Source organism: Ovis aries, chromosome 13 (assembly GCF_016772045.2).
Source record: "Ovis aries strain OAR_USU_Benz2616 breed Rambouillet chromosome 13, ARS-UI_Ramb_v3.0, whole genome shotgun sequence".
NCBI lineage: Eukaryota > Metazoa > Chordata > Mammalia > Artiodactyla > Bovidae > Ovis > Ovis aries.
In genome coordinates, this window is record NC_056066.1 from 48,890,609 (window position 1) to 48,910,701 (window position 20,093).

Consider the following 20,093-nt stretch of genomic DNA (forward strand, 5'->3'; position numbering starts at 1 on the left):
AGGTTTGACCCTGTGTTTTGAGATTATATAGGCAGATTTTTTTTTTAAAGAAAAGTAGTATTTTTGTTGTTGTTGTTTAGCCCCTAAGTCATGTCCTACTCTTTTGCGACCCCATGGACTGTAGCCCACCAGGCTCCTCTGTTCATGGGATCTCCCAGGCAAGAATACTGGAAGGGGTTGCCATTTCCTTCTTCAGGGGATCTTCTCAACTCATGGATCAAACCCACATCATCTGTGTCTCCTTCATTGACAGGTGAATTCTTTACCATTGAGCCACCTGGGAAACAAGCTTTGAGATTATGTAGATCATGTGTTTTTAGAAAAATTACTACAAGTTATCTTTTACTCCTTCCACTTTTAAAATCTTTTAGTTTCTTTTTATCCCTATCCTATTGCTCTTGCATTCAATAGAAGGCAATATCATCTCTGTCCCTCACACTCTTCTTCCTCTCTTGCCGTGGACGTGAGGGGCAGGCTGCACAGTCTTAACATCTTGAAAAATAGTAATCCATGTTTTGTCATTTCCAAATACTCCAGATGACAGTGCAAAAGTATATAGCCCAAGAATTTCCATACATTTGGCAGTTTCATCCCTTCTTATACCTCTGCTTAATTGGTTCTGAATTTCATAGTAAAAATGATTCTCAAGTGTGTTCTCTTGCATAATATATATGTGTAAATATATATAGACATATATATGTGCAATATATGTAAATATGTATGTGTGTGAATATATATGCAAATGTGTAAATACATATAAATATATACACAAATATATGTGTAAATATATATAGACATATATGTAATATATAAATATACACACAAAGATATATGTGCCAAGTATTACATGTAGGTAGATGATGGTATTTTCAGTTTAGTTCCTGAGATTTTGTAATAGTTGAGGACTCTGACCCTCTTGGCAGTTCAGTAGAGAAACAGAATATTCTTACATATATTCTACATTCCTACAGACATTTTGGCTCACATTCTTCATTCTGAGAAAAAAAGAAATGTCATAACTAACCCCATGACACTGAATGTTTTCAGTTTTCAGTCTCTATTCTGTAGGAACCTTTGAATCCTTTTAGAATTGGCTTTCAAAAAATGTAAGTTTCTGAATTTGGGGAGATTACCTTTCAAAATTGATTAAGTTGTGTCATCTGGTTTTGTGCTTGTCTGGGCTGTGTCTGCTTCCCTGGCATGGTTTTAACTTGTATGGCAGGTCCAGATAGCTCTGTTCATGTTTTGCCTTCAAAACTGGGGAGGAAGATGAGTGGTTTACAGATTTCTCTATGCTTCCATGTTTTTCATAACTTCTACTCCATTTCCTGTTTTATATTATATCTCAAGAAGTGAAGAATTGAGAGATTATCTATCAGTCTGGTCTGTGTAACAGGCTACATCATTATGGATAATCTAAATGTTCCATTTTTTTTCCTTAGTTTTTTATCAGAAGTGAAATAATCATTTGTGAAAATCAAAGCACTTTTTAAAATAGTGTATTTCTATTCTTAAATCATATTAATGTTAAGATATCAAGTCGCTGAATGTTAGATGCTACAGCCCCGCAATCTATAATAAGGCAAAAAGAATACAACCTTGCAGTAAAGAACAATTTAAATGTAGAAATAAGTGTGACATAGATGGGCAATCACAAAGAAGTAGGACTGCTCTGGAACTATTCTGTTCATTTTCTGCTTATTTTTTTGCAGGGGGCAGGTAGGGTGAGGTGAGATGAGATGGAGAATAAATGCAGGTCTGCTTCACTCAGTAAATTGCTTTTCCTCTTGCCTCCACCCCACTGGCATAAATTATACCCTTATGGTATTCTCCAGGGCAGAATTTTCTGACTATCTCCCTGCTCTGCAAACTTCAAAGTGAACTTCTACCTAACAAATGATGCTCTAAATAAAACTTCTTAGATTTTATTGTGCATGGGAATCCCCAGTATCACTTCCAGGAGAATGCAGCCTTGATGGATCTACAGACCCCTTGGGATCATGTTACATCAGTTTTGTTTCCATCAGCCTGGGGTAGGGCCTGAGATTCTACATTTCCAACATGTTCCCAGGTATAGATTCTAAGAATTCTCTGTCACAACAGCAGAAAGACCAAGTTTAGGCCCCTCATTAAGAAGCAGCACTTAAAAGAAAAACAAAACAACCAAACCTATATACAGGAAGGCATTTAGATACATTTTATCTGAAATGATGCCCTATGTGTTTTTTTCAAAGGCATTCTTTTCCCCCACAAGATGACTGGCAATTTTGTGTTCTAGCCACCCTCAGACATGAAAACACTTGGTTACTTATCTTGTAAAATCTGCTCAGCTTGCTTGCTTGGGCATGTAGGTAGTCAGTTTAGTCAAATACGTGTCAGTACATCTATGTGGATGGGGGAGCAGGTGCAAGCCTTTAACGTACTTTTAAAAAGTCTAACACTTAAGTCAGTCCATGGAGTTGATCCCGTGTGATCTTATTGCCAAGTATCTGAATTAAAAGTTTTCCCTTTGAAGGCAGCAAATAGATGTCATACATTTGAACCACTTGTTTATACTAAAAATGATGCTTGATTTTTTTTTTTTTTTAAGTTCTAAGACAGTTCACTGTACAGCACCACTGAGCTTAGAGGGTGATACAAAGCTTCCCAAGCTGGTATTTGACATTTCATTTAATGAATATTGGAATTTGTAATGCTGTGGTTGGCTTCAAATAAGGTGCTGAAGTGAATGGACTCTGGCTAGAAAAAGCAAAAGGAACTGAGTTCCCTCAGCAAAGAATGAACTTTGTCTTGACCCCTTTTCTGTAGCAAGATGTCTTAGGAAGGTCATCTGTTTAGTAAGCTCATTTTATTTTTTGGGAGAGAACTTTGAAAGTTTCTTGCAAGCAATTCAGTTTGGAATATTTGTGGAAGTAATGCTGAAATGAATGAATCCTAATCTCAGATATACTCTTTATAATGTTGGCATACACATAGATGTAGATACATACACACAGACATAGACATACACATATTTTTTTTCTCTTGCAGATATATGTAACCCAGGAGGATAATCTTGGTTTGTTCCTGTCTGGGGACCAAATGCTGAGTGTAGGGTGCCTAATTTTGTATCTGTTGGGTCTATTATTTATTTTAGGTCTCCACACTTTGGACTGAGTCTCTCTGAGGTGCATAAGCAGTACTCCAGACAGCCAGACACTGGTTTGAATGCCACTTCCAGCCTGTGTTTGCCCCAAGCCCTGGGCCCCACTCCAAGTCATGCCAGGACTGCATTCATGCTGCAGTGTGTCTTGATGTGCAGCTTTCTCTGCAAACTGCCCATTGCTGAAAGCGCCCCTTTTGAGGAGCAGACTCTCATCTGGTCTGCATTTACACTGGAACTGCTTGGCCACAACACGATGAGAGAATAATTATTGAACTATTTTACTGGACAACTATTTCCAAATTGTTGATTTTTTATTGATTTCAGGAGGCAAGCTAATTGCCCCATGGCAACTTGATGTGAACATTTAATGAAGATCAGGAAACAGAGTTTATGAAAAGCTGTTGTATAGTCACTGCAAAATTTCAAGAACTGTTTTATACTTCCTGACAGTGCTGGGCCGAGCTTAATGGTTTGTTTTTATTACTTAAGAGTGTAAACCTTGCTTTAGCCCGGTGTGTGGAAACTATACCCTCATCCTGCATTACGCATTTTCGAGTTGCTTTTTCCTCACTCCCGACTTCCTTTCCTGCTATCTACAGTCAGAACTTTTTCTGTTTTAATTGTCTGAAAGCGAGTTTCTATCTTTGCTCCCTGAGAATCTTAATACACACACGCACACACTCCTGAAGCTAAGTGTCTGCATTGTTTCACTTTGTTTTGGGTGGAGTTTCTTTTCGGCACTTGGTTGCTAGACAACCAAGCAGACGAAAGTTAAAGATTGAAAAGGCATTTTTAAAGATGTCGAATCTTGGCTGCTTGAACTGTTTTATCTTTGTCTTTATATGGAAGGCTTAGTTCTCTTACCAGGCTACCCTGGTCTTTTGTTGCCGAGATGGCTGGTAGAAGATCTGTTGAAGTAGAGCTCTTAAAGCATTATCTGTTTGAGAACTTTCTTAAGTGTTGTTCCCATTTGCTGGAACATGCTTCCCACCTGGATGGGCAAAAAAAGCCAGCTTAGTTTCCAAGGGTGTATTTTAAATCACTAATAAAGTGTGTGCCAGCCCCCAGCTGCTTCAATTGTTGCAAGGCAAAGATGTGGAGAAAAGATTGCTTTTTTTTTTAAAGATTACGTTTTGAGGTAACATTCAGAAATACAAGACTTCAGTTGGTGCAGAACACAGTCACCAAGAAGCTGCATTTGGTTTTCAGTAGATAGTATTGGAAATGTTTAAAAAATTCTTAAAAAGTCTAATTTTAAATCAAAGTCACTTAAATCATCATTTCAGTAAGATGTTTCAGGAACACATTATTAATATCCAATCTTTATACATCTGCCAAGTTGGACGTGTGTTCACAAGTTCATGTTGCATGTGTACACAATTTGTAGCTGACATGCTTTGCTCACTTCTGGTCTGCCCTTTTCCCTCCTCCATCCTCTGAGATGCTGTCTTTCCTCTTCACAGGGTTCCCTGTGCTGCAATTCAGTCAAATCCATGGAAAACTTTACCAGCTTTACTGAATCATTTATAGGCAGGATTTCCTGGCATGAAGATCAAACAGGGAGCCCTGAAGTTTGTTCATCGTAGACTGTTTTGGACATTAGAATCTTCTGAAGCCCATCTGGCCCTACACATAAATTTGATAAAATGTTCTCAGCTGAAGAAATCTTGTGTGTGCATGCTTAGTTGCTAAGTTGACCCCATGGACTGTAGCCCACCAGGATCTTCTGTCCATGGGATTTCCCAGGAAAGAATACTGAAGTGGGATGCAATTGCCTTCTCCAGGGGATCTTCCCAACCCAGGGATCAAACTCACATCATTTGCATCTCCTGCATTGGCAGGCAGATTCTTTACCACTGAGCAAGTTAATAATGGCAACCCACTCCAGTATTCATGCCTGGAAAATTCCATTGACAGAGGAGCCTGGCAGGCTACACAGTCCATGGGGTTGCAAGAGTCAGATACAACTTTAGCGACTAAACCACCACCACAAGTTAATACTGACTTAAACATTGCTCCAGTGTTCTTGTCTGGAGAATTCCAGGGATGGAGGAGCCTAGAGGGCTGCCATCTATGGGGTCACACAGAGTCAGACACAACTGAAGCGACTTAGCAGCAGCAGCAGCAAACATTGCTCAGTCACTTGATATCACCAGTAAACCTATTGTCCTCACCAGTACTTTGTCTTGACAATATTAGGAGGCACAGCAATAATGATGCTTAAACATCAAGGCCCAGAAATGAATCTGACTGCAAATCTCATGGCAATCAATGGGTGAGCTAAACATAAATTAGGAAATAGGCCCAGGGAAATTTCAGTATTTTCTAATCTCAAAAGACTTGCTGTTTGCTGTGTGTTTATTACCTGAAGATCACTTGGCTGAATAAAAGAAATGGGGAAAACTGGAAAAGTTAAGGGTTGTTGTAGTTAGAAAATTTACGTATGTGAGATCCATGCAGCTTTTATCAGCAGAGAGATGAATTTTTAATACACTATCGAACAGTAACTCCTTCCATGATGATGCTATAGAGGATTTGACCTGTTTTGAGAAGGCACAGAAGTGATTTTGATAGCTCCCTTTATATTGAACTGTGCAGAAACAAGAACAGTTGTTAACTGAAAAAGAGCTGAAGGCTAAGAATTCTAAAATCCTCTTACCAACATCAGCAAACCAAAGGAAAAATTATTTCTGCCTTGTTGGGGAATAACCTCTCAGTGAGCTCTAGATCCTCTTTCTCTTTTGTGAGTATCTTTTATGCTTGAATATCATTTTCCATGGACTGGATCAGGTTGAGGCCTGGATGTCCCTTTATTTCTCCATGTACTCATGAGTTTGTTAAAGTAATTTTTTAGATTAATTTTTAGTATGAGGAAAATTGCTTTAAAATTTGTGTTGGCTTCTGCTGTACAACATGAATCAGCCATAACTCTCTCTCTCTCTCTCTCTCTCTCTCTCTCTGCATATATATATATATACATGTTTGTATGTATATCCCCTCACTCATTAGCCTCCCTCCCCTCTCCCTTTTTCAATCCTGTAGGTCATCAAAGAGTGCCAGGCTGGCTTCTAGTGCTATACAGCAACTTCCCCCTAGCTATCCGTTTTACACATAATAGTGCATATATGTCATTGCTATTCTCTCAGTTCATCCTACCCTCTTCTTCCCCACCTAAGACCACCTAAGTCCATTCTCCATTTGGACTTATCTCCATTGTTGTGTTTATTCAGTCACTAAGTCATGTCTGACTCCTTGCAACCCTATGAATTGCAGCATGCCAGTCTTCCCTGTCCTTCACCATCTCCTAGAGCTTGCTCAGACTCATGTCCATTGAGTTGGTGATGCTATCCAACCATCTCACTCTCTGTTGTCCCCTTTGCCTACTGCCCTCAATCTTTCCCAGCATCAGGGACTTTTCCAATGAGTTGGCTCTTCATATCAAGTAGCCAAAGCATTGGAGTTTCAGTTTCAGCATCAGTCCTTCCAATTGAGGGTTGATTTACTTTAGGACTGACTGGTTTGATCTCCTTGTATCCAAGGGACTCTTGCATCACAATTTGAAAGCATCAGTTCTTTGGCACTCAGCCTTCTTTATGATCCAACTCTCATACCTGTACATGACTACTAGAAAAACCATAGCTTTGACTATACGGACCACTGTAGGCTAAGTGATGTCTTTGCTTTTTAATATGCTCTCTAGAGTATATTGCTGCGGTCACAATCCACAGTGATTCTGGAGCCCAAGAAAATAAAATTCATCACTGCTTCTACTTTTTCACCATCTATTTGCCATGAAGTGATGGGACCAAATGCTTTGATATTAGTCTTTTAAATGTTGAGTTTTAAGCCAGCTTTTTCACTGTCCTCTTTCACCTTCATCAGGAGGATTTTTAGTTCCTCTTTGCTTTCTACCATAAGGGTGGTGTCATCTGTATCTCTGAGGTTATTGATATTTCTCCCAGCAATATTGATTCCAGCTTGTTAGTCATCCAGCCCCGCATTTCGCATCATGTACTCTACATATAAGTTCAACAGGTGACAATATACAACCTTGTCAAACTCTTTTTTCAGTTTTGAAGCAGTGAGTTGTTCCATGTAAGGTTGTAATTGTTGCCTCTTGTCTTGCACGCAGGTTTCTCAGAGTACATGTAAGGTGGTCTGGTATTTCCATCTCTTTAAGAATTTTCCAGTTTGTTGTGGTTCATAGAGTCAAAGGCATTAGCATGTTCAATGAAACAGAAGTAGGGTTTTCTTTGAATTCCCTTGTGTCTCCATTCCTTCCCTGCAAATAGGTACATCAGTATCATTTACCTAGATTCCATATATATGTGTTAATATATGGTATTTTTCTCTTTCTGACATACTTCACTCTGTATAACAGGCTCTAAGTTCATCCACCTCACTACAACTGAGTCAAATCTGTTCCTTTTTATGGCTGAGTAATATTCCATTGCATATACATACCACAACTTCTTTATCCATTCATTTGTTAGTGGACATCTAAGTTGCTTCCATGTCTTTGCTATTGTAAATAGTGCTGAAGTGAACATTGGGGTACATACGTCTTTTAGAATCATGGTATTATCAGGGTATAGGCCCAGTAGTGCTGTTGCTGGTCACATGGTAATTTTGCTTCCCAGATGGTGCTAATGTTAAAGAATCCACATACCAGTGCTTGAGATATAAGAGACTAGGGTTCGATCCCTCTATGGGGAAGATCCCCTGGAGGAGGGTATGGCAACCCACTCCAGTATTTTTGCCTGGAGAATCCCATGGGCAGGGGAGCCTGGTGGGCTACAGTCAACTCTATCTGGGCTACAGAGTTGGACACAACTGAAGAGACTTAGCATGCATGCATGCAAACACATGGTAGTTTTATTCCTAGTTTTTTAAGGAATCTCCAGAGTATTCTCCATAATGTCTGTATCAGTTTACTTTCCCACCAGCAGTGCAGGAGAGTTCCCTTTTCTCCACATCCTCTCCAGCATTTATTGTTTGTTGATTTTTTTGATGATGACCATTCTGATTGGTGTAAGGTAATACCTTTTTATAGTTTTGATTTGCATTTCTCTAATATTGATGTTCACATCTTTTCATGTTTGTTGGCCATCTGCATGTCTTCTTTGGTGAAATGTCTGTTTAGATCTTCTCCTCAATTTTGATTAGGCTGTTTGTTTTTCTGATATTAAGCTGTTTGAGCTGCTTATATATTTGGGGGACTTCCTTTGTCAGTTGCCTTATTTGCAATGTTTTTTTTTTTCCCTTTCTGAGACTTGTCTTTTAATCTTATTTATTGCTTCCTTTGCTGTGCAAAAACTTAAGTTTAATTAGGTCCCATTTGTTTATTTTTGTTTTTATTTCCATTATTCTAGGAGGTGGGTCAGAGAGGATCTTGCTGTGATTTATGTCAGTGTATACTTCCCATGTTTTCCTCTAAGAGCTTTATAGATTCTGGCCTTACATTTAAGGACATGACATGAAGGAGCAGACAGAGTCTTGCTAGATATTCCTAGTATACAGGTGCAATCTCATAGCATGGGGGATAGTCTCAAAGATCCTCTTTCCCAGAACCATTAAAGTTAGGACATTAAAACTATAACACTGCTGTTAATCTTAAGGAAATTTATTAAGGAAACTTGTGGGATGGGAACACTTCCACATATTACTATGTACCGTTTCTAGGAAGTTCAGGGAGATGCTGGTGTTTCAGCCCCAGTGGTGTAAAAATAAGAGCCTTCCTCCATAGCAGCTGTTGCCAAAACACAGCTCTTTGGAAAGCTCCTGCCAAGGGATCTGTGGTGGGGGCTGGGGTTTGACTTCTAAGTCCCAAACAACATTGCAGGCTATCTAGTTATGGGGTAAGTTAAGTGGTGGTCCTTGCTTAGCAGAAGTGGAAATCAATATCTTTATTTGTCCCATCACTTACCTAATCTTCAAAAAACCAATTAGAACTTTCCTATACTTCTATTTACATTCCACTCTCTCTGTCTCTCTTTCTCTTCTCTTTGTGTCTCTTTCTCCCTTCTTCTGGGTACCAGGGAAGTCTGAGGAAATGCATTTGGGAAAGAAGAGCTAGAAAACCTAAGCTTATCTGATACTAAAGGAGAGGGAATTGGTCCTATGTTGTCACCAATCTGAGAGTTTGCTGAACTAAAATGTCACAATGCCAGAGATCTCTTCTGAGATGCCAGCTTGAACAGGGAACAAGATCCTCTTGTGATTTACTTTTTCCATGGTCATGGGACTGAATTTGAGGAAAGGAGTAACTCCATGACCTTTCCTGGTGGAAAATGCTCATGGTAGAGGAGGAACTCTCCTGCTTTCTCCTCTGCAACCCAGCCTGTGGCATGCTGGGGGGAAAGGCCAGTCCAGCAGGTGGGGGTGGGGTGAGGTGGGAGGGATCTGGCAGCCCATTGGCCTTCAGCAGAGCATGGCCCAGAGCAAAGCCTTCTGCTTTGCAACCAGAAGTCATAATTCATTTGACTTTAATTTTTATATTAGCACTTTTCTCATGACTCTGATAATTTCATATGAAATTTCAAAAGCTGTAACAGTTATTTACTCTTTAGGAACTTAAACATTCACTGGGCGAAATATACTTTCCTCCCTCTGAAACAGAAGTTGGATGAATGCTTCAATTAAGAAAACAAAGACAAGGGGGGATTTCTGGGGCTAATCACCTCCTGGCTCCCACTCACTCCTCTTCCCCAGGTCATCTTCTCACTAAGTTGACCAACTGTCAGACAGCCTATCTCATCTTAGTGTTTCTCTTATCTTGAATTCCTTTCACCACTATATGGAATGTTACTGTAGGTATTTTTGAAACGACATTTCTTTATCAAGTTGACGAAACCTTCTATTCCTGTGTTTTAAAAGTTTTAAACATGCACAAAAGATGCATTTGGTGCTTCCATTGCTGTGATTACATGATTTTTCTCCTTTCCTTTGTGAATGTGGTAGATTACATTGATTGATTTTCAAATAGTCTACCAGCATCACTGGAATAATCCCACTTGGTCATGGTATTAAATATAATTAAATGTAATGTTTTTTACATAGTGTTGAATTATGTCTGCTAATATATTTTTAAGGAAGTATGTATCCATATTCATGAGGGATATTGTTTTGCCTTTTTTTTTGGTACTATCAATATTTTTCTCTGGTTTTGTTATGAGGGCAATAATGGCTTTCCAGGATGAATTAAGAAGTGTTCTGTCCTCTTGGATTTTCTGGAAAAAAAATTGTATAAAATTGACTTTAATTCTTTTTTGAGCATTTGGTAGAATTCTGTGAAACCATATGGGTTAAAGATTTCTTTTCTGGGGACGATTTACATAATGAATTCAATTTCATTTTTAAAAAAATAATAGGGCTATTCATATTATCTACTACATATTGAGTGACTTATTCTTGCTCATACTTCTCAAGGAATTGGTCCACTTAAATATTCCTTTATTATCCTTTGTAATATTTTGTAATATTCCTTTCTTATCCTTTTGATGTCTACAGAGTCGGCAGTGGTACCTTCTGTTTCATTTCAGATAGTATTATGTCTTCTCTCTTTTATTTTCTGTCATTCTTGCTAGAGATTTATAAGGTTTATTGGTCTTTTCAAAGAACCAAATTTTTGTTCATTGATTCGCTGTTTTTAATTTCATTAATTTCTGTCTTTTATTTCCTTCCTTTTCTTATTTGCGTTGATTTTGCTCTTTGTTTTCTAATCTCTTGTGATGACAGCTTAGTTTACTGATTTGAAACTTTTCTTCATTCTTCATTCTTCATCTAGTGCTACAAATTTCCCTTTCAGCTCTCCTTTATCTCATTCACAAATTTTAATGTTTTATTCTATTTTTTTTCCATAAGACTTTGACCTGTGGATTATGTAGAAGTATGTTGTCTAGTTTCCAAGTGTTTGAATGTTTTCACTTTGCCTTTCTGCTGTTGATTTCTAGTTTGATTGCATTGTGGTCATAGAACATTCTCTATTTGATTTCAAACATTTTAAATTTGTTGCCATTTGTTCTATTGCCAAAATTTGGTCTATCTTGGGATATGCTATGTGGGTGCTTGAAGAAACTGTGAATTCTGCTTTATTGACTATTCCAAAGCCTTTTACTGTATGGATCACAATAAACTGGAAAATTCTGAAAGAGGTGGGAATACTAGACCACCTGACCTGCCTCTTAAGAGACCTGTATGCAGGTCAGGAAGCGACAGTTAGAACTGGACATGGAACAACAGAGTGGATCCAAATAGGAAAAGGAGTATGTCAGGGCTGCATGTTGTCACTCTGCTTATTTTACTTATATGCAGAGTACATCATGAGAAATGCTGGGTTGGAATAAGCACAAGCTGGAATCAAGATAGCCGGGAGAAATATCAATGACCTCAGATATGCAGATGACACCACCCTTATGGCAGAAAGTGAAGAAGAACTAAAGAGCCTCTTGATGAAAATAAAAGAGGAGAGTGAACAAGTCGGCGTAAAGCTCAACATTCAGAAAACTAAGATCATGGCATCTGGTCCCATCACTTCATGGGAAATAGATGGGGAAACAGTAGAAACAGTGTCAGACTTTATTTTGAGGGGCTCCAAAATCACAGATGGTGACTGTAGCCATGAAATTAAAATACACCTACTCCTTGGAAGGAAAGTTATGACCAACCTAGACAGCATATTAAAAAACAGAAACATTACTTTGCCAACAATGATCCATCTAGTCAAGACTATGATTTTCCCAGTAATCATGTATGGATGTGAGAGTTGGACTGTAAAGAAAGCTGATCACCAAAGAATTGATGCTTTTGAACTGTGGTGTTGGAGAAGATTCTTGAGGGTCCCTTGGACTGCAAAGAGATCCAACCAGTCCATCCCAAAGGAGATCAGACCTGCGTGTTCATTGGAAGGACTGATTTAGAAGCTGAAACTCCAATACTTTGGCCACCTCATGCGAAGAGTTGACTCATTGGAAAAGACTTTGATGCTGGGAGGGATTGGGGGCAGGAGGAGAAGGGGATGACAGAGGATGAGATGGCTGGATGGCATCACCGACTCGATGGACATGAGTCTGGGTAAACTCTGGGAGTTGGTAACGGACAGGGAGCCCTGGCATGCTGTGATTCATGGGGTCACAAAGAGCCGGACACGACTGAGCAACTGAACTGAACTGAAGGTCCTTTCGCTCATCCCTATTTGTAATATAGATGTTTTAAATAGTTCTTCTATATTCATTAACAATCACATTAGACAATGTTATAATTTTTACTTGAATTATCAAGTACAATTCAGAAAAATCAAGGAGAAGGAAAGTCCTAGGCTTAACTGATTTATTTTCTCTTTTCTGCAGACTTTCTTCCTTACTGATATTTCAAGAATTCTTTGATCATTTTCATTCTGTTTATAGTGCTGTCTGGGGAGGAGTCTGGATACATCCTTACCTTAGGTCTGCTGCTGCCTACGGGGAAGGAGGTGGGGGAAGTGGAACTCCATGTTGGCTTTGGCAATGACTGTATCTCTGCCAGAATGCAGGCAGCCTGCGCTCTTCCTTAGCTGTCCTTCTCAGGTAGATCTGCTGGCAATATACTCTGAATTATTTTTCATCTGAGAATGTCTAAAGTTTCCTTTCATTCTTAAAGGATATTTCTCTGGGTATAAGATTCAGAGTTGATAGTTCTTTTTTTTTTTTTTTTTTCTTTCACCACCTAAATCTTCTGCCCCTTCCTTCTGGCTTCCAGAGCTCTGGTGAGAAACACACTACTGCCATTTGCACTCTAGTTTTCTCCTCTAAGTGATACATCATTTCCCTGGCAACTTTTAGGATTTTGTCTTTAGTTGTCGTAAGGTTAACTGTGATGTCTCTTGGAGTCAATTTCTTTGGCTTTTTTTGTGGTTGAGTTTCACTCAGCTTTTTGAACCTGTTGGACCTCACCAACCTCCCATTTTTGGCCAGATTTAGGAAACTTTTTGCCATTTTTTGTATGAGTAATTTTGTTACCTTCATCTGCTTAAAAATATCATTATCTAAAAATGTGATATCAGGGTCATTTGATATAGTTCCACATATCCCTGAGTCTGTTCATTTCTTCAAGTCTATTTCCTCTCTATAATTTCTATTGTTTTATTCAAGTTCATTGACTCTTTCCTCTGCCTTGTTCCTTCTGATGTTGAACTCACTACTGAGTTTATATATCAGTTATTTTATTTCTTTTAGTTCTAGAATTTCCATTTGGTTTTTCTTCATGTCTTCTATCGCTTTGCTAAGATTTCCTATTAATCATTTATTTCAGGTATGTTTATTTGTTGTTGTTGTTCAGTGGATAAGTTGTGTCTGATTCTTTGCGACCCAATGGAATGCAGCACACCAGTCTTCCCTGTCCTTCTCTATGTCCCTGAGTTTGCTCAAATTCATGTCCATTGTGTCAGTGATATCATCCAGACATCTCATCTTCTGTCACCCCATTCTCCTCCTGCCCTCAATCTTTTCCAGAATCAGGGACTTTTCCAATGAGTCAGCTCTTTGCATCAAGTGGCCAAAGTATTAGAGCTTCAGCAAAAGTCCTTCCAATGAATATTCAGGGTTGATTTCCTTTAGGATGGACTGGTTTGATCTCTTTGACCTCCAAAGGACTCTCAAGAGTCTTCTCCAACACCACAGTTTAAAAGCATCAATTCTTTGGCATTCAGCCTTCTTTATGGTCCAACTCTCACATCCATACTACATGACTACTGGACAAACCATAGCTTTGACTATGCAGATTTTTGTTTGCAAAGTAATGTCTCTGCTTTTTAATATGCTGTCTAGGTTTGTCATAGCTTTCCTTTAAAGAAGCAAGCATCTTTTAATTTCATGGCTGTAGTCACCATCTGCAATGATTTTGGAGCCCAAGAAAGTAAAATCTAACACTGTTTCTGCTTTTTTCCCTTCTATTTGTCATGAAGTGATGGGACCAGATGCCATGGTTTTACTTTTTTTGAGAGCGTTTAAAAAAGCGTTAAGCCAGCATTTTCCACTTTCCTCTTTCACCCTCAAGAGGCTCTTTAGTTCCTCTTCACTTTCTGCCGCTAGAGTGGTATCATCTGCATATCTGATGTTGTTGATATTTATCCTTCCAATCTTGATTCCATTTTGTGAGTCACCCAGCCTGGCACTTTGCATGATGTACTCTACATAAAAGTTAAATAAGCAGGGTGACAACATACAGCCTTGATGTACTTCCCAATTTGGAACCAGTCCATTGTTCCATGTCGGGTTCTAACTGTGGCTTCTTGATTTGCATACATGTTTCTCAGAAGACAGGTAAGGTGGTCTGCTATTCCCATCTCTTTAAGAATTTCCCACAGTTTGTTATGGTGCACACAATCAAAGACTTTAGCATAGTCAATGAAATAGAAGTAGAAGTTTTTCTGGAATTCCATTGTTTTCTCTATGATCCAGCGAACATTGGCAATTTGATCTCTGATTCCTCTGGCTTTTCTAAATCCAGCTTCTACATCTATAAATTCTCAGTTCACAGAGTGCTGAAGCCTAGCTTGAAGGATTTTGAGCATTACCTTGCTAGCATGTGAAATGATTGCAATTGCACAATAGTTTGAACAGCCTTTGACATTGTTTTCTTTGGGTTTGGAATGAATACTGACTTTTTACCACCCTGTATCCATTGCTGAGTTTTCCACATTTGCTGATCTATTTAGTGCAGTGCTTTCACAGCATCATCTTTTAGGATTTGAAACAACTCAGCTGGGATTCCATCACTTCCACTAGTTTTGTTCATAGTAATGCTTTCCTCTGGAAGCATTACTTGTGAAGGCCCTCTTGACTTCACACTCCAGGATGTCTGGCTCTAAGTAAGTGCCACACCATTGTGGTTATCTGAGTCATTAAGAGCTTTTTTGTACACTTCTTCTGCATGTTTTTGCCACCTCTTCTTAATCTCTTCTATTAGGTCCTTGCCATTTCTGTCCTTTATTGTGCCCATCTTTGCATGAAATGTTGCCTTGGTAGCTCCAGTTTTCTTGAAGAGATCTCTAGTCTTTCCCATTCTGTTGTTTTAGTCTATTTCTTTACATTGTTCACATAAGGCGTTCTTATCTCTCCTTGCTATTATCTGGAACTCTGCATTCAGTTGGGTATATCTTTCCTTTTTCTCTCTGCCCTTCACTTCTTTTCTTTTCTCTGCTATTTGAAGGCCTTCTCAAAAAACCACTTTGATTTCTTACATTTCTTTTTTGGGGAGATGGTTGTGGTTACCACCTCCTATACAATTTACAAACCTCCATCCATAGTTTTGTAGGCACTCTATCTACCAGATCTAATCCCTTGAATCTAGTAATCACTTCTACTGTATCATCATAAGGAATTTGATTTAGATCATACCTGAATGGCCTAGTTGTTTTCCCTACTTTCTTCAGTTGAAAGCCACCACAATATTATAAAGTAATTAGCCTCCGAATAAAATAAATACAATAATTTAAAAATTGAAACCCAGACAGTTTAGTGTGTTATAAGATTCTAGATCTTATATAAGTCTTATGTTGCATCAGGCATCTTCTGACAGTGCTCTGGTGTATGAAGGTCGGGGGTACCACCACCTTACTGCTGAGTGAGGTTGGAGTCCAGGTTCTTCCCTCTGACTCTGCTGATACTCCAGGGGAGAGACACTCCTTGCTACTGATGGAAAGGGTGGGATTTCAGGATCCCCATATGCTTCCCACTGACACTGTAGATTGTGGTGTTCCTGTTACTACTGAATGTTGGTGAAAATCCTGACTCTCCATTAGGCTTCCTCTGATAAACCCTGAGAGAGAAAGGATTGGAGCCCCTCATTTCAAGCTGCCAAATTATGGGTGTATAGGTTCTCCACTTGGCCTTTCTTGGGGGAGGTAGCGATTGGGCTGCTGTTTTATTCTGTGTTGCTTGGCTGGAGTAGACTGGTTGTTATCTGAGGTTTTTTGTTTTTGTTTATCACCTTGTAGACTATCCCTTTGCTTATCCTTTGGCCACAGGGAGCAGGCTTTCTGTCACGCTTTTTTTTTTTTTTCCTTTTCCATCTATGTTGTTGGTAGGGTGTTACTTCTCCAGGATTCAATCTGGAATAAATGAGTTGCAGAGAAACTTCAGAGAACTCATTACCTATGTTCTTCAGGTGCCAAGGTCTCTAGCTGGTCTGCCCTCCTCTTATCACCTTTAAGATCTTTTAATATTTGTTTTTAGTTTAGTTGTTTTTAGTTCAACTTAACAGGAGGAATAAGTAAAAGGATGTCTACTCCATCCGTCTGGAAACAGAAATCTCAGCAGGTAGGCTTCATTCAATCTCTAAATGCCCTTACAAATTTGCAGATCCATTATTTCACTTTTCTAGAGGAAACATTGAGACACTTAGAAGTAATGTGCCTGATCAAAGTTGCTTAGAAATGTGGCCTTGGCTTGAAGTAAAACCTTGGAATTTTAACAGTTATTATTTTGTTTTTTCTTTTTCTTTCTCTGTTTGTTAGAAAAGCACTGGGAGTAGGGATGGTGGGGGTGTGGTAACAAGGAAGGTACCAAAGAGAAGGCTAAAGAATTACTTTTTGAAGTGGAAGCAGCAACTGTTTAGAATTGCAAAGCTAGAACTTCTCAGAGGGATTTAACTGAACTTTGAAATGTTGTTAATTTCCACAATTTGATTATATGATCTTCATAGTTACTCATTAATGCCTTATCTTATAAATGAATGACTTCAATTATTCACCCTGTATCCTGAAGCTTGAGAGGCATTTAGTAATCACTAACATTTCCTAGATTAAAGATTTGCATAGAAATGAAAAGGATGGGGAAAATCATCACTTTGCAGTGATGACTTTGCAATACTTTTAAGTTATCTATATTGCTTAGTATTTTAAAAATGATTTTGTACTACTCTCTTAAAACCCATTATTTAGAGTTCTTGAAAGATTTTCAGTATTGCAAAGGTCATGATAAGCTCAGAGAATTACCTTTCCTAAGCAAAATTTCCTAATTCTAGTATATTTCCTAACGGAATATTCAGAAACCTTTCCCTACTTTAGTTTTGACTGCTACCACCATTCTTCGAAACTTCCTGAATCTAAAATCAAGAGGGGATAAGAGATGGGAAGGGCTTTTTAAGAACAGTGAAGGGCTCTCTGCTTGATCCCTTTGTGGCCATTTTGGTTCATTCAGATCTTATGGGTTCAGACTGACATACATTGCAGGAAGAACAAATATGCTTTCCCCGGCCCCCTCCGCCCCGCCCCCCCCCCCCCCCCCCCCCTGCCCTGGCTGTGCTGCTTGGCATGCAGGATCTTAGTTCTCTGACTAGGGATTGAACCAGTGCCCCCTTCAGTGGAAGCATGGAGTGTTAACCACTGGAACCACCAGGGAAGTCCAAAAATGCAAAAGTTCTTAAAAAGAATATAGGGGCACAGGGCTGGCTGGCAGGGAAAAATGAGATGTGTGTGTGTGTATATATAGTCATTCTTATGGAAAATTCTCTTTGCTTCCAAGGATAGGCAAGAGTTATAACAGTTCTGGTTTCACTTAGGGATTTGGGGTTCTATTTGGGGTACTTACTGCTTATGACTATCTTCAAGTCTGTCCCCTGGTCTTCCCACAAAACTTGACAGGAAAAATATCTCTTTGAAGGCAACAATTTCTGGACTTTTGTATACAGTTTAGCTACTAAGATTTTTTTTTTTAATTTCTTTATTGTAAGATATTTTATAATATTGTGCTGGTTTCTGCCTTACAACCACATGAATCAGCCACAGGTATACTTATGTCCCCTCTCTCTTGAACCTACCTCCCTGCCATCTCACACCCCATCCTACCCCTTTAGGTTGTCACAGGGCACTGGGATGAGCTATCTGTGTCACACAGCAAATTCCCACTGGCTAACTATTTTACATGGAAAGATCCCCTGGAGAAGAGAATGGCAACCCATTCCAGTATCCTTGCCTGGAGAATCCCATGGACAGAGGAACCTGGTGGTCTATGGTCCACAGCGTCGCACAGAGTCAAACAAGACTGAAGCAATTTAGCACAGCACAACACATCTGTTTTACATATAGAAATTTATATTTTTCCATGCTACTGTCTCCATTCATTTCACCCTCTCCCTCCCCCACTGTGTCCACAAGTCTGTTCTTTCTGTCTGCATCTCCATTGCTGCTGCAAATAGATTCAAGGGTACCATCTATCTAGATTCTGTACACATGCATTAATATACAATATCTGTCTTTCTCCTTCTGGCTTACTTCAGTCTGTAGAATAGGCTTTAGGTTTATCCACCTCAATAGGACTGACTCAAATGTGTTCTTTTTCAAAGTTGAGTAATAGCATTGTATATATGTACCACAAGTTCTGTTTCCATTCATCTGTCGGTGGACATCTAGGCTGCTTCTATGCCCTAGCCACACAAGAATTCTGATGTTCATTTCAGTACTTTTTTTACAATAGCTACTGAGATTCTTGTTTTCTAAGTTGTTCATAGTATGTTCCAGTCCCTCAGCTATAGAACTGGCTATGTTGATGCTTTCAAAATTGTCCAAAGTGGTACAAGATTCTCTTTTCCCCTTTCATTTCCAGGGAAAACAATAGGTCTTGTGCCCTACACTTCCTTTAGGTGAAGTACTGAACATTTTCTGCTGGGAGAAGGGAAGAATGTATGATAATATCTGTGCCCTGCTTTCTCTTTTCTTGTTCTATATACCCCTCTCCCATGAAAAAAGACAGTCATGCATAAACTTCCTTGCCAGAGAGGAACCTTCTACCCTATGAGCTTGGCAGGAGGTAGGATTGGAGTTTAGGGGCAACTGAGAAAACACAGTTTGCATTTGTCACCTCTGGAAGTCAGTCTCCAGAAGGAATAAGTGCATTTCCCCCTGATAAGAAAAGGGGGATAAGAAAATGGGGTTTGGGGATTAGTCCTTTCCCAGGAACTGACTGAGCCTCTGACAGTCACCTGAGATCTACTAGCAAGAGGTAAATGAGATGGAGGTCACAGAGGCCTTACATCAGTGTTGACTGATGTGAGGATGGCTGTTATCCCCTCTAACTTCAGAAAGTTGTTTCATTAGGGAATAGAGCTGGGAAATGCCTGGGGTCATAACTCTGAGTGTGGCTTTTTGTTTGTTTTTATGTTCTACAGTCTTCCATCTGAAGTTTTTCGTTTGGAGATAATGTTTTCTCTCAAGAGCCATCAACTCGGGCGAATGCATGGAATTCAGGAAGGCATCTATCCAAGTGTCTTCACTCCTACAGAATGCAGAGCTACTGCTGAGGACTGCAAACAGGAAGAAACACTTGGGAAGACGTGAAACTATTTCAGAAAAACTTCTTAGAAAGTACTATAAGTCCTTTCAAATCTAAATCACCTGCTCTTATATTTTCTAATGAATCAGAACGTATTGTATTAACAAAAGGATATCTCATTTCAATATTTCAATCTGAATTTGGATAATTTGTGTCATTTTCACATGCCACTTATCCTTATCCTATATGAGAAAGCATGTTAGAAAGTTTCCAAAAAGATAGCTGAGATGGCAGAGTGAAAAGACCCTGAGCTTTCCTCCTCTCATGAGCACACCAGAATCACAACTATCTGCAGATGACCATGAAGAAAAAGATGTAAAGCTAAAGACATAAAGAAGGAACCACAACAAGATGGATATGTGGAGCAGACTCGAGATAGAATCAAGACCCATACCTCCAGGTGGGCAAACTACAAACTAGAGAATAATTGCAGAGGTTCTCGCACAGGAGTGAGAGTTCTGAGCCCTGAGTTGGGCTCCTCAGCCCAGGGTTCTGCACTGGGAAGACAAGCCCCCAGAGCATTTGGCTTTGAAGGCCTGGCAGGGCTTAGTTTTGGAAGTCCCAAAGAACTGGGGGAAATAAAGACTTCACTCTTAAAAGATGCACACAAAATCTCATGCCCACTAGGACCCAGGAGAAAA